Consider the following 16,703-nt stretch of genomic DNA (forward strand, 5'->3'; position numbering starts at 1 on the left):
TTTTTTTTTCAGATTAGGAATAATTATTTTGTACTCTTCAGACATATTAAATACGCAAGTCCTTTTCTCTTCGAGTTGCAAACTGAGGGAATCAATACTTTAAGGTTTAGACATATTAAATACGCGAGTCCTCTTCTCTACAAGTAGAAAACGTAGGGAATAAATACTTTAAGGTTTAGACATATTAAATTCACAAGTCCTTTTCTCTTCGAGTTGCAAATTTAGGGAATCAATACTTTAAGGTTTAGACATATTAAATACGCGAGTCCTCCTCTACAATTAGAAAACGTAGGGAATCAATACTTTAAGGTTTAGACATATTAAATATGTGAGTCCTCTTCGCTTCAAGTAGAAAACTTAAAATACTTCAAGGTTTTGACCCTGAAATGGAAGTGGAAATGAATAGTAATGGGTGAATAAATCCTCCAGGCGAGAATTCGCTGTAAATATCCGTGTTTTGCCACCAGCAAATACATTTTTGAAACTGCGGCAAAAATTTGCAGGCAAAAAATCTGCCACGGAAAAAAAATTTGGCCACAAAAAAAATTGCCGTGCGTCACAATTATTTAGAACGCCCATTGACTTTAATGCATTTGGGTAAAATAGTCGTGCATATAAAAAATCTTGCGGGTTTCGAAATTGACGCGCAACAATATTATCTTGAGGCCCATTGGCTTCAATGTGTTTCGCCCATCCCTAGACATGAACAAGGTGCGTGTTATTACTGCAGAAACTGGAGTTAAAGGGATACTGTCATGGGAAAACATGTTTTTTTCAAAACGCATCAGATAATAGTGCTGCTCCAGCAGAATTCTGCACGGAAATCCATTTCTCAAAAGAACAAACAGATTTTTTTATATTCAATTTTGAAATCTGACATGGGGCTAGACATTTTGTTTCCCAGCTGCCCCAGCCATGTGGAGGTCTGTAATTCTGCTGCATTTTAAGTTGAATTTGAATAGTTATTGCTGCTGAAAGCTATTTTTGTTGTCTAAACTGATTTGGAAGAAAACTACTTTAGTTTTTAACCTGTTGCTACTGGCTGAAATAAAAGCCATTTTTCTTTAAGAGAGTTTTGTAGTCCTGACATTATCCTGACGTTATTTTTTAACCCTAAATTTTTCTGGTCAGGTTTTTTGGGGTAAAACTTGAATTTTTAGAGGAAAAACAGTAGAATTTTCTAGACTTATTATACCCCAATGCTGCAAAAAGTCTGAGGGGTATATTTATCAAGAGTGAAGTTAATAGTGAAGTTCCTCCACTAGAGTGAAATTCCGCCACTTTCCATTAATTTCTATGGGATTTTTAAAGGCGTATTAATCAAAGGGTTTCACTTTCACCCATTGATAAATATGCCTTTCAAAATCCCATAGAAATGAACCGTGAGCTGCGGAATTTCACTCTAGTGGCGGAACTTCACTCTTTTTAAATTTACCCCTGAATCCTATAATCCGCCAGTTCAGACCTGTCAAGGTCCTGTATAAGTCAATGGGAGAGGCATCTATCTCAATTTGAAGTTAATGTGGTCTGCATTGGGTTTAGCTCAAAAATCCAACCTTTTTTAGGGTTTTCAGGCAAAAGCCCGAAAAATTAGTACGATTTGGGTGTTTGCTTGATTTTATGGGGTTTTTTCATGATCCAATTAAATCAAATTTGTTCATTAATAAATAAGATAAAATCGGCATGGGAGTTTGGGCAAATTTTTTTTTTTTATTAATAATATGAGTTAAATTCAGATTTTAGTAAATAACCCCCTTCCTTTGTGGGAACCTGTCAACCCTTTAAGAACTGTTGTCCATTTTTAATTGTATCTTGAATTAAATAGGTGATGAATTTTACACCAAAATTGACACAGAAATTTTCACAATTTTCCATAACACCACCTTTGATGAAGAATTGCAGTACCTTCAGTTTAAGTATCTCATTCTAGGCTGATGATATTGAATATTTGCATTTGTAATATCGCAACAAATATGAATTGTTTTGAGTGTTCTATATTGAGTTTTAAAACTGCACTTTATATTTTTGTGGCTTTTTTTAGAGATGCAATATCACCCATGGATTGAGACTACAACCTTCAGGAATAATGGTTGAACAAACCCATTAAGCATTTCAATCAGTCTTTGTTTGTACAAAGAGCCAAAGATGAAAAATTGCCAAGGCTGTTTATTTTATTTAATGTCAGAGCTCAAAAGCAACAAACACACTGTGGTTACATTTACTGTATATATATATAATATTATCCTAATGTATTTACATTTTGTAATCCAATCAGCAGACAGAATCTCTCTATAAGCACTTATAAGGCAGCTCTTTAATGGATTTCTTCAACACATTTAGGTTTGTGCTTCAGCTGAAAGAAATAAAATTTATGTGTAGACATTATTGCTAACATTTTCCATGACTTCAGCACAAACAGGACATAATAGGGGCAATTATCCAGAGCCAAAATATTTACATACAATTATACCTTGGAAAATGAATGCACTACAACTGACTGTGCACTTTCCCTTCTCCTTTATTGTTAAGCTAAAAGTTGCTGTTTTGCCAGTATCAATGTACAGTTTGTCTATGTGTACCTATTTGTAATATTTATGGTACATCAACAAATGTTTTTAAAGCATCACTACTACTGTCGAGTTGAAATTCCTCAAACAATATCAGGTAATCTTGCAAATCGCAATCAATTAATTCATCTAGAATTTTTTTTATTTCACAAATGTTTCCAAATATTTCAGCTAAACAGGAACATAAAGGGGGCGATTCACAAAGGGTCGAATATCGAGGAAGTCGAAGGATTTTAGAGCAAATAGTGCGATCGAACGATTGAAGGATTGTTCCTTCGATCTAACAATTAAATCCTTCGAATCGAACGATTCGAAGGATTTAAATCCAACGATCGAAGGAATATCCTTCGATCAAAAAAACTTAACTTAACATTGAGTTCGGTAGCTTTATGATGGCGAACTAGGAGGTCAAAGATTTTTATTAAAGAGACAGTGCTTCGAATAGTCGAAGATTTTTAGTTCGATTCCTTCGATTCGAAGTCGTAGTCGAAGGTCGTAGTAGCCCATTCGATGGTCGAAGTAGCCCAAAAAACACTTCGAAATTCGAAGTTTTTTTACTTCGCATCCTTCACTCGAAGTTAGTGAATCGGCCCCAAAGAGACGTAAACATTCCATTGATAGGAGATAAATCCTCTAAATAGGTTGAATCAATTGACAACATTCCTTGTGATATCTGGAAAATGTTGAGATTGGAAATTCCTGAACACTCGAATAGCAGTATTGTTCTCGAATCCTTAACGATAAGTAAATCAACCTCATGAATAAAAATGAGAATGAAACTGGTAAATACTGTCGATGTAACCTTATTTTCCACCCAGAACTAGCCTCCACTCAACTAGTGTAGAGCATTGGTCATATCATACCCTGAGTCTCTGCTTGTCCTTGTTGCTGAACTGTTCTTAATCTAGTAACAGTGACAAGGTACTCATACAGTACAGACTTCTATGAGGCAAAGTGGTCAAGGCACATTCAATAGCAGAGTGTATCATACACCAGTTGTAGACAGACATGGCAGGAATCCCACTTCTACTCCCTTTTAGCAGACATGGAACAGCTCCAGTGAATCCTCCAGGGAAATCCTCTAACCTGATTCCTTACCCACTATGATATACTTCTACTTGGAGTGTAGAACTGCAATTTCTAGCTCAAACTCAATCTAAAATACACTCCTAGGGTGTTATTTACTAAACTCCGAATTCAAAAATCACAAAAAAATCGTGATTATTCTTATAATAATAATAAGGGGTTTCAGGGTTTTCTTGCAAAATAATCTTGAAAACTTTATGAAAAGTCCGAAAAAATCATGAAAATCAAATGAAAATCGAGGTTTTTTTTAATAAAATATTGAGATAAATTCGGACTTTGATAAATAACCCCCTTAGAGTATACTATGACAGGAGCTACACCTACCATTATTTTATACCTCATTCACAGGTCCCTGATCCTCTGACTTCTCCAAGGTTCACTTCCCTTATTGGGCCTAAGTCCCAGGCTCTCCAGCAGACATCCACCTTCCTCAGCATGTGGCAGCCAAAGAGAAAGTGCACATGGTGCCTTTCCTTTATAAACTCTTTAGTAACTGATATATAACACTGACACCTCTAGGCCAAATCCGGGACTGACAGTGGACACACTTCAGTGTAGAAAAGGAAACATTCCCCTCCCATCTCTTTATTAGGCCCAACTCTTAGCTGGTCATAGCAGAGGTTTTCCAACCAGTAGGGGATGTCCAGAACATAGGGGAAGTTAACCCTATGGGCCTCCACATAGACAGCAAGGACAGTCAGACTTTATAATCTACATTTTACCTTTGGAACTAACTTCATTTGGAGTGTCAGGTTTGATATCCCTAATATTTAAAAACAACATTGGTGGACCAGATAAAGGTCCCTGTCAAATAATTGCTTGGAGAATTGGAGAGTTCTTGTTATTTATATATTAGATTTAGCTGCTTGCAACTGGCCTGTTCACATATTAAGCATAACCTCACATGTGGAGCAATAGCATAACTATATATGGCACATTTTAACCTTTAGTATTCTATGCATACCTATTATAATAAGCAGTGCTCTGTATAATGTAAAATAAATAAGCATGAACGTTTTATTTTGCTGTGGCATAAGAGATTAGCAAAATTATTTGTGTTTACAAAGTCATTGAATGAGGTGTAATATCTGGATGCAAAATAGTATTAGCCTAATGCTGCCTGATTGATAGTTTATAGTATGTTTATACATGCAGGTGCATGAATAAAAGGAAAGCTTAACTAGAGGCTGGGTAGATTATTGAGTGCAGTTTGCAAGCTCTACAGTGTTATACGCTCATTTGAGTGCAGTACTATGAGTGTGGCACACTGAGACAGAGGACAAGGAAACAAGGGGTGGCAAGGAGGAGGTTGAACAGGCAGCTAATGACCAGTTGCTAGTGATCAATCACTTAGATAAGGTAACACCAGCACCCAAAGTTATCTTAGTTGGATGCCTAACTTCATGTGTGAAAGCTCTCTACTGAAGACAGTTAAAGCAGATGGTACTCAAGAGGGAATGATTTCCTACAACAGACTTGCTACATTTCTACTGTAGTAAGTTCTTCCAATTCCATAGTGGAAACTGGATAGTGAACCAGAAGCCTATTGTAATAAATTGGATAGCAATTCAGAAAGCAAACAGAAATATGTCATCGGAAACCAGATCGCAAATCGGAGTGACCCTAAAGCTGATACAGGTATGGGACCTGTTATCCAGAATTCTCAGGACTTTCCGGATAACAGATCTTTCTGTAGAATCTTCATACTTTAAGTCTACTAGAGACAGTGGTGGAACTACCGGGGGGGCAGTGGGTGAGATTGGGCCAGGGTCCGCACCCCTTCAGGGCACCCAGCTCCTGCAACACTGAGTCCAGGTGGAAAATCGCGCACGGACGTGGGTGGGGAGGCCCGGCTGCACGTCCCGCACCAGGTCCCATCCCCTCTAGTTACGTTACTGACTATAGAATCGTGTAAACATTAAATAAACCCATTAGGCTGGTTTCGCTTCCAATAAGGAGTCATTATATCTTAGTTTGGATCAAGTACAAGCTATTGTTTGATTATTACAGAGAAAAAGGACATTTTTTTTAAAAATGTTGATTATTTGGATAAAATTGAGTCTATAGGAGACAGCCTTTCTGGATAATCGATCCCCTACCTGTATTATACAAAAATTGAGTTTCCTTGTTCATGCTAGTCAGACAAGGTTAGGAGAGTTCTGTTAACTGGTCTCTAGTTAACTAAACAGGCTCTATTTTAACAGTACCATGTTTATGATCATAATAGTTGGCAGCCTAGCTCTCTCTGTATCATCATGGAGACACCCATGTTTATCTTGTTGGAGAGGGCAACTGGAAAGAAACTGGCAGATAGCTATATTAACCAAAATAGGATCAAAGCTGAGGCATATTAACCACTCATAACATAAATGATAAACATTTCAAATGTAAAAATGTATAGTTATAAGGTACAGATATAATAACAGCAATATTGACCACTGAATCATCATACTGCCACATGGATATGTGAATATTATTTTAATTTGTGACTTCTCCTAGACTTCACACAGCTAGGCATGTTCAAATTTTACAGATTAATGCAATAAGTCTACTCATGGTGTCTATGTACACATTGGGGAATATGCACTAAAGGAATATAAAAGATTTCTGTGAAGAGATAAATGAGGTTAGATGCAATTCTAAACCTTGAAAATGTCCACAAGGGACTTCATATAAACAACAACAGATGTCAGTAATATTAAAATTCAGTTTCATTTCTGAATACAGAATTACATTTTATATTTTTAATTATTTAAATGCTTCTACATCAAACTGAAGTTTTTATCTACATTTAAAAAAGGACTCGGCAGCATGATTAAATCAAGTGCTTTATGTGTAACAGCATTTTATTGGTAATGGGTTATTTGACCATGGCCTTAGGATATTGTTGCACTTTAGCAATTTAGAAGCCCGGGAACATTGATCGTTGTTGGCTTCTTGCTTTGCATAACTGCAACTTTCATACTCCTAGGGCCATTAAAGGGCCTTTATATCTTTATAGAGTTAAATGTATGGCTCAGCTCTGCCATGCTGTCTACTAGCTACCCTATCACATCACCAACTCTCTGTAAGGGATTTCTAAGGATTCTAAAGGGAAAGGAGTGGGTCCTTTAGGCAAGGAGCTGTTAACACTCAACAGGAACTGAGAAGGGAGAGGCTGAAGATCAGAAACAGGATTGTGACAGAGTGGGCTGAAGTGGGAGTCAAAGACAGGCTGGAGTGGGCATAAAACCAGTGATGGGTAGGAGTGGAATGGAGCGGATGTAGAGTCAGGAACAGACTGGAGCAGGACAGAAACAGTTTCACAAATAAAAACAAGCGCCTATGGCAACAGAGAAAACAAACTACAAAACCAAACTATAGTGTAGTAGTTTCAAATATTCCAATTGGACACCATGGGGGTTATTTACTAAACTCCGAATGTAAAAATCACGAATTTTTCAGAATTTATTAAACCCTGAGGATGGGAAAAGTCTGAATCTGAAAATCCGGCATCTCAGACTAAGTCAATGGGAGAAGTCCCAAGGATTTTTTGATGTGTGCGCTGGGTTTTTGCCAATACCCCAACATTTTTGGAGTTTTCGGGCAAAATTCTGAGTTTTCAGGTGAAAAATACCAAAAAATAGTGAAAATCGGATGAAAAATCCGAAAAAAATTAGAAAATTTAGTTTTTCACGTTTTTTCTGATTTTTTCTGATTTTGTCCCCGCAATCAAAATTTTCAGGATAGTGTATTAATAAATAAGCCCAAAAATCCCATGCGAATTTGGTCAGAGTTTTTTTCAGAAAATATTGAGATAAATTCGGATTTTGATAAATAACCCCCCCATGTGTTAAAGTGGGGAAAAAGGTGATGTCTTATATTACTTCCCCTTTAAATAACAGTTTACTCCTTCAGACTGTAAGAGAATATCCCATGTGGTTTCCCCTTTAGCTGACCATTAAATCTTCCAGGCATGCATGTGTGCTTACTCCAAAAGCTTCCACCAAATCTGGCTGAAGTGCCTACTTACAAGATAGTACTTTTATAAATGCATAGAATAATCGTTAAGTTCCCCTCCTCCATCACTCCATATGCTCCAACATAGAAAGCAAAGCTTCTATAGCGTAATACTGTTTTATTAAAAGATTTTAAAAGATAACATATTTCACTCACATTTCGTTTCTATTCATAAAAACACCCATAAGCAAGTTTTCTAGCAGGTCGTCCAGTTGGATCCGGGATAAGTTGCCGGCGTCTCCTTCTCCATCGTGGCTTTCCCCTGCAGCTCACCTCACCGTCCCTTCTGCCTGATGCGTTTCGCTGAACCAATCAGCTTCCTCAGAGGCATAGGGCGTGTGTCGCATAATTACCTTAAAAAGCCGATCTCGGCTGGTTGCTTTGGTTACCCTTCCGGTATTTGTCGATATGCGTTCCATCGGTTCACCTATCTGTCTAAAAGACCTTCCATTTTTTATTTGCGAAACATTTGTACAGCTGAGAGACTGGAATAGGACTGGCAGGAGTTAACAAAACTAAAGGATTAACTTTTTCCTTCTCCTTTTTAATTATATACAGGACAGAAACAGTGACTGGTAGGAGCAGGATGCGGCAGGTGAAAAACCAGGGAGAGGACAGAGCGGGCATAGAAACCAGGACTGGAACAGGAAGGTAACACTGAAGAACCAGTGACAGGATGGAGCGGGAAGGTGCGGGTGAAGAAATAGGACAAGGGGAGGACTGGAACTGGCCTGGAACAGGAATGGGGAGCAGAACCAGACAGGACTGGAAACTAAGGGGCAGATGTATCAAGGGTTGAATATCGAGGGTTAATTAACCCTCGATATTCGTCTGCCGAATTAAAATCCTTCGACTTCGATCGAATCATTCGATCAGAAAATTGTTAGCAAGCCTATGGGGACCTTCCCCATAGGCTAACATTGGCCTTGGTAGGTTTTAGGTGGCGAACTAGGGGGTCGAAGAAATTTTTAAAGAGACAATACTTCGATTATCGAATGGTCGAATATTCGAACGATTTTTAGTTCGAATTGTCCGATTCGAAGTCGAAGGTCGTAGTCGAAGGTCGAAGTAGCCAATTCGATGGTCGAAGTACCCAAAAAAAACATTCGAAATTCAAACTATTTTTCCTCTATTCCTTCACTCGAACTTAGTGAATGGGCCCCTAAGAGTAGAAGGGACTAGGCCACAGTGCTCCAATATTAGCAAGGCCAATGTTCAGGCACAGGATGTGAGGAGGGCAGGGCTTATATAGGACAGAATTAGCCCTGATTGGCTGACCCAACCAATAAGGCTGCTGGGGTTATGTAATGAAACCAGGGAAACAGGTAGAAGGAAGATATTGGCTGCTCTCCCTGATTACTGGGCTAGGATAGCAGGCAACAATCATGAGGTCCCTGGTTCGAAACCACAGCAGAGCCTTACATTCTATTGTATTGCAATTCTCTAAGAAAATGCCACAGCCTAGCAGCCATGTCTGATGTCACTGGTGGGCACAACCAGCCAAATAGGGCCAATAATGGAACTCTACAATCCTGTGGCAACTTCTTCCTCATTGTCTTGACAGTATCATCATCATTATCATAAGTTTCTATAGCACCGGAGCATTCAATACCCTGGAACTAAACCCATATAAGTATCTCCTTGTATTGATAAAAACAGTGCAACAAAACACAATAAAGGTCTTAAACCCTTTCACTGCCAGTGACTTCTCCATTCATTTAATTCAAAACATACAGACAGATAATTGGCTTCTGATATAATTGACTCTAGTGAGTGTTATGTGTGTATGACAGGAGCCTTGGATTGTAAGCTCCACTGGGACAGGATTGATGTAAATGAGGAACAATCTTTGTAAAATGCAACTTGTAACATAATCAATTACATAAATAATATTTTAAAATAAATTTCAAATATTGTCAAATGGGACTCTCTGAAAAGACCTTGAGAAGCCAGATGTTATCCTTACACCTAAAGCAAATAATATTTAGATAAACACTTGCCGGAAGCTCATGGGATGAATAGATAAAGCAGGCAAGTTCTTTCCCCAATATTACACAGCTTTAAACTGTGTAAAGTGTCTACAATGTATTTTATAAGATTATGGGAGTGTTTCATAACCTTTTTCTGCTGATATCATGTTGTTGAATTTATGATGCCACCATTGTTCTACTTTAATGGATTCAGCTATAAATCTGGCACTGTCACCCCTTTACAGATTTGCCAATGCAATTCCAAGCACATAAAAACAAGGAGTGTGCACGTCTGATAAGCCAGATATTTAAATGTTTGATATTTACTGGGCAGCATAGGTAATTACTTAATTTATTAAGGCCTTTCTACGTTATACATTTCAATTGGGATATAAAATTGACACAATTACCAAAAAAATGTTTTAAAAAATCATGAACAATGATTTTAGTTATTAACATATCGATTCACCCTAGTAATAGAGTAACATTATTCCACAGAGCATTAATATTAAATGAATGGCCCTCTGGCTGTTTATTTTTTATTCTTTCTTCATTTCAACAAACAAATCATATGTAGCATATATGATAAAAAAACATCAATAATTTTCCAGTAGGTTGCTTTGTAAGATAGAATATTATGGGAAGGAAGGCTTGTCAAGATGGTGAGAAAATAAAGTTCTGCATACAGTATGTAGATTCCCCTGAGAACCCCCCTGACTTGGATGTATTCTGTTCTCAAGTTAGTCTTGGTTATTAGTACCCTGACCTTGAGGCAGAACCACCTGATTTGTTATGAGAGCAGTTCTTTGTTTTTCTGTGCCTTAGATAGACATCTCTTTGCTCTTCCAGCAGTAACTCCCTTTAACACACATAAATTCTCATGTCATATGTAGTTACATAGTTACATAGTTAAATTGGGTTGAAAAAAGACAAAGTCCATCAAGTTCAACCCCTCCAAATGAAAACCCAGCATCCATACACACACCCCTCCCTACTTTTAATTAAAATTCTATATACCCATACCTATATTAACTATAGAGTTTAGTATCACAATAGCCTTTAATATTATGTCTGTCCAAAAAAATCATCCAAGCCATTCTTATAGTCATTAACTGAATCAGCCATCACAACATCACCCGGCAGTGCATTCCACAACCTCACTGTCCTGACTGTGAAGAACCCTCTACGTTGCTTCAAATGAAAGTTCTTTTCTTCTAGTCTAAAGGGGTGGCCTCTGGTACGGTGATCCACTTTATGGGTAAAAAGGTCCCCTGCCATTTGTCTATAATGTCCTCTAATGTACTTGTAAAGTGTAATCATGTCCCCTCGCAAGCGCCTTTTTTCCTGAGAAAACAACCCCAACCTTGACAGTCTACCCTCATAATTTAAGTCTTCCGTCCCTCTAACCAATTTAGTTGCACGTCTCTGCACTCTCTCCAGCTCTTTTATATCCCTCTTAAGGACTGGAGTCCAAAACTGCACTGCATACTCCAGATGAGGCCTTACCAGGGACCTATAAAGAGGCATAATTATGTTTTCATCCCTTGAGTTAATGCCCTTTTTTATGCAAGACAGAACTTTATTTGCTTTAGTAGCCACAGAATGACACTGCCCAGAATTAGACAATGTGTTATCTACAAAAACCCCTAGATCCTTTTCATTTAAGGAAACTCCCAACACCTTGCCATTTAGTGTATAACTTGCATTTATATTATTTTTGCCAAAGTGCATAACCTGCATTTATCAACATTGAACCTCATTTTCCAGTTTGCTGCCCAGTTTTCCAATTTAGACAAATCACTCTGCAAAGTGGCAGCATCCTGCATGGAACCTATAGTTCTGCACAATTTAGTATCATCTGCAAAAATAGAAACAGTACTTTCAATGCCCACCTCCAGGTCATTAATAAACAAGTTGAAAAGCAAGGGACCTAGTACAGAGCCCTGTGGTACTCCACTAAAAACACTGGTCCAATTAGAAAATGTTCCATTTACCACCACTCTTTGTAGTCTATCTTTGTAGTCTGTCTTTTAGCCAGTTCTCTATCCAGGTACAAATACTATGTTCCAGGTCGAATTTGTCCCATTTCGCTTTGCCACGAAACTGGCGAAAAATTCACAAAACACTGATTTTGAGTCAGTGCCCATTATAGATAATGGGCGTCTGTTAATCGTTGCCGGCATCAGAATTGGTGCTGGCTTCGGAACCGTCTCCGGTGCCAAAAAAACATTGACACCAGCGACGGAACATAATTTCCGCCGCAAATTCGCTCCTGCCAAATAAATTTGCCCATCGCTAGTCATATGTTCCAAAGTCTATAAAACTCTGTAATTCTTTTGTTTGGGGTCCTGACTCCACAGAATCCACAGAGCTTGGGTCAAATAAACTTTATCTTTTTACCTTAAGGGGCCGATTCGAGTGAAGGATTCGAAGTTAAAAAAATTCGAATTTTGAAGGTTTTTTTTGGCTACTTCGACCATCGAATGGGCTACTTCGACCTTCAACTACGACTTAGAATCGAAGGATTCGAAGTAAAAATCGTTTGACCATTCGACCATTCGATAGACGAAGTACTGTCTCTTTAAAAAAAACCTTCGACCCCCTAGTTCGGCATCTAAAAGCTACCGAAGTCAATGTTAGCCTATGGGGAAGGTCCCCATAGGCTTGGCTAACTTTTTTTTTTTTTTCGATTCGAAGGATTTTATCGTTCGATCGAAGGAATAATCCTTCGATTGTTCGATCGTACTATCTGCCCTAAATCCTTCGACTTCGATATTTGAAGTCGAAGGATTTTAGTTCCTAGTCGAATATCTAGGGTTAATTAACCCTCGATATTCGACCCTTAGTGAATCGGCCCCATAATGTTCTCTGGTAAGGGAACTTCCCTGACAATGGCAAGCACGTTGGGGACGAGGGCTGAATGGGGGTGAAAGAAAGGAAGAAAATATGACGAAGGAGAGGCATCGAGAGAAAAAACAGGAAGAATAGAAGAGTTATATCTACCACAGATGGGTGACAAACTAGATTCAAAATTGAATTTTTTGATTTATTAGAACCTTTACCCTGGAAATAATTCAAATTCGACTATTTGCCACCCAAAACCTGCTGAATTCATGTATAGGTCAATGGGAGAGGTCCAGGGACACATTTGAAGATGTTAATAGCCTACCTGACATTCGATTTGAGTTTTCGAGTTGGTAAAATGAATTCAAGTTTCAGACGTTAAACTTTTTTCTTAAATAACCTCCCAATCAAATTTTGAGTAAATTTGGATTTATTAAAATTCGAATTTGAATTAGAATTTTGAGATTTATCAAACCTTTTCCCTGGAAATAATTCAAATTCGACTATTTGCCACCCAAAATCTGCTGAATTCATGTATAAGTCAATGGGAGAGGTCCAGTGACCCTTTTGAAGATGTTAATAGCCTACCTGACATTCGAGTTTTTTTCGGAAAAAAAACTCAATCTGAGTTTAGTCAAATTTGAATGGAATTCGTTTCGAGTTTTCAAGTTTGTAAAAAAGATTTCTTAAATAACCTCCCAATCGATTTTCGAGTATATTTGAATTTATTAAAGTTAAAAAAAACTCACATGAATTTGAAATTCGACCTTTGATAAATGTGCCTCCCCGTGTAAGAAAGAACCCTTTGACTGTTGACATCTCCAGCATTTAGCAAAGATCAAGAGTAGATTGATCTAAATTTTAGAGAAGTATGATACCATCGAAGTTTGTACTTAAATTGTTAGATATTGGAAACTGGCAGAAATTTAGAGGGTCAAAAAGAGGGAATGGTGTAATGCTATATGTTTTTACTAATAATCTTGCAGTTCTCCATGCAATTAATTCATTTTCCTTGAAATTGATAAACCACTATGCCAATGTATGTGAAACACAAAGGAAAAGGATATTTTGTCAAGATGTAAATGCCCTCCAGCTGTTTTGAAAGGCTGCAAAATATGAAATGTTTATAATTCCCAATTTAAACTCATGAGAATCATTATTCTTGATAGCTAGCATATTTATGAAAAAATCTGACTTAGACATTGTCACAGAAAGAAACTCCACTTCAACAACATTGGCATTGTTTCAATAAGGGTACTTCTGCCATGAGATGAGTACCTTGCCCAAGGCAGCAGTGTGCAGCTGGTTACCAGGGGTGGAAAAAAGTCACCTCTAGTACCATTAAGGGGCCAATTAACTAAAATTTTGATTTATATTTTTTTCATATATCCTATTTCTCTCTAAAAATGCATGTTTTTCTATTTCTCTAAAACTATAAAAAAAATTCCAGATCTATATAAGTGTAAAGACCAAGAAAAACTCTAATACAAAACTTCGGCAAGTAAAACAGTCAAGGTCTCGTAGAAGTCTATGAGAGCTGGGCTGATCCTATTGGACATTTTTTTAAACATTCAGACTTTTAAGGGTTTTCAGTTTGTTTAATGCTAGTAATTAAACAAAAATTTGAATTTTTAGAGGCTTTATAGATATTCATATTTTTTTAGCGAATCTTTTCAGTGTTTTTTTTTCACTAATACTTTTTAAATTTGGATCTTTTAATAACTGTCATGGCATTTGTGCTTTTAGAGATAGATAGGGTCACATTTACTAAACTGAGAATTTTTTCTTCAACCAACATCAGGGGGCCCATTTACTTAGCTCGAGTGAAGGAATAGAATAAAAAAAACTTAGAATTTCGAATGTTTTTTTTGGCTACTTCGACCATCAAATTGGCTACTTTGACCTTCGACTATGACTTCGAATCGAACGATTTGAACTAAAAAACGTTTGACTATTGGACAATCCGATAGTCGTACTGTCTCTTTAAAAAAAACTTCGACCCCCTTCTTCGCCACCTAAAACCTACCGAGGTGCAATGTTAGCCTATGGGGAAGGTCCCCATAGGTTTTCTAATGTTTTTTTTTGGTTGAAGAAAAATCGTTCAATCGATGGATTAAAATCCTTCGAATCGAACTATTTGCAGTAAATCCTTCGACTTCGATTCGATTCAAAGTCGAAGGATTTACATTCGGCACTCGAATATTGAGGGTTAATTAACCCTCGATATTCGACCATATGTAAATCTGCCCCCAGGTGTATTTTCACGACACATCTCAAATTTACTAAAAATTGTAAGTAAATTTTTCTCCTGGTGCAAATTCTCTATGTAAATTCACCAGTATTTTTTCCCCAAGCAATTGTAGTGAGGGAAATTCTCGAGAGAAGTGTCGCCATAGAGATAATTAGCATTGAAAAAGTGCTGTAAACGTGATTTAAAAGTGTCTCTATATTTATAATGGTATTTTGTCAGTCTGAACCTGAATAAATTTCTCTTCTCTTTGTGAAAATATGTTCTTGTGCTCTTAGTGAATTGAACAATTTTCACTGGAGAATGTTCACCTGAAGAAGAAGTGAATTTACTCCAATGCAAAGAGAATTTTCACTAATGCAAACTTCATTCTTCAAAACTTGGGGGGTTATGTATCAAAGGTCGAATTTTAGAGCTATGTGAGCTTTTTTATGAACTCACAACTCGAATGGTTTCTTATTTAAGAAAAAAACCTGAATAGAAAAAACTTGAATCAGCAAGAAGTAAGAACCTGAAAACTCGAATTAATTGAGTTTTTGGTGAAAAAAAACTTGAATCGCTCAAATTGATAGTTTTTGAGCCAAATCCACGGAAAAAAACGTCAACATCATGGAGGCTATTAACATCTTCAAATAGTTCAAGGGACCTCTGCCATTGACTCCTACATGACCTTGACAGGTTGTAGATGGCATTTTTTCAGATTTGAGCTATTTCCAGGGTTTGGGTATAATATTAAAAAAAAAACTCGAAAAATTTGATTTTTTTTTACCTGAAAATGGATTTTTGACTCAAAAATAACGTCAAAAACTAATTTGTTTGTGAAAAACACAACTCAAACCTTAATAAATCTGCCCATTGGTGTATTCTCCTTTTAGTAAATTGGAAATGTTGAGAGGAATCTTCATTTTTTGTGAAAAAAAATACTTAAAATTTAAATTTTCACCCTTTAGTAAATATACCCCATAGAGTTTATTTGTTTTTTCAAAAAGCTCCTTTGCTCTAGCAAGGTGTCTCCCTTCACCTGTTCCAAGATGAATACAGTAAAGATGGGGAACGGAAGGGTGGCATCGGACTGCTGCCATGAACTTCCCTGATCTCATTTACTTTTACAAATTGACTGTTTAAAAACAAATTAATAAATAAAATAGCTTGAATGTTGAAAATACACCAATAGAATTTAAATTGAATTGTGGGAAAAAAAGAGATCTAAATGTTTCTAATTTTCCCCAAAGAGAAACCTACAGGATAAAAATGCATGGGTCTCTCCTTCTTGAATGTAGGGTTCATTTAAGTACAGGAGAAATTTCTAAAATAACTCTTAATTTTTTAATAATTAAAATAGCTGAAATATAAAAGTAGCACTGTGATTTAAATCGGATATATTAACAGTAATTTGTACAAATTCCCCTGAACAAATTCTCAGAAGTATAGAACACTTCATGTAGACATTTGAATTGAATAAGTAACTAGAAAGTTCTGACCTTTCCGGAGGATGAATCTAGATGCGCCATAGTCTCCTTATTTTTAATTCACAGATTTTGTTTCAATTAGTAAATGTCTTTGGGGATGTTATGACTGTGAGACTAAAGTATTTAGTTGAAATGAGATTCTAAAATTATTTTATCATTCTACTCTGTATTCTAAGAAATCATTTCCTCATCTTTTGGCTTCGGGGAATTTCAGAAAAGTCAGCCAGCACATACTCAATAGGAATATTTCACATATAGGGGCCAATTCATTAACTTCGAGTGACGGAATCGAAGACAAAAAACTTCGAATTTCTAAGTGTTTTTTTGGCTACTTGACCTTCGACCTTCGACTACGGCTTCGAATTGAAGGATTCAAACTAAAAATCGTTCGACTATTCGACCATTCGATAGTCGAAGTACTGTCTCTTTAAGAAAAAACTTCGACCACCTAGTTTGCCACCTAAAAGCTACCAAACCCAATATTAGCCTATGGGGAAGGTGAATCGAATCGTTCGATTCG

The sequence above is a fragment of the Xenopus laevis genome, chromosome 7L (assembly GCF_017654675.1).
Source record: "Xenopus laevis strain J_2021 chromosome 7L, Xenopus_laevis_v10.1, whole genome shotgun sequence".
Taxonomy (NCBI): Eukaryota; Metazoa; Chordata; class Amphibia; order Anura; family Pipidae; genus Xenopus; species Xenopus laevis.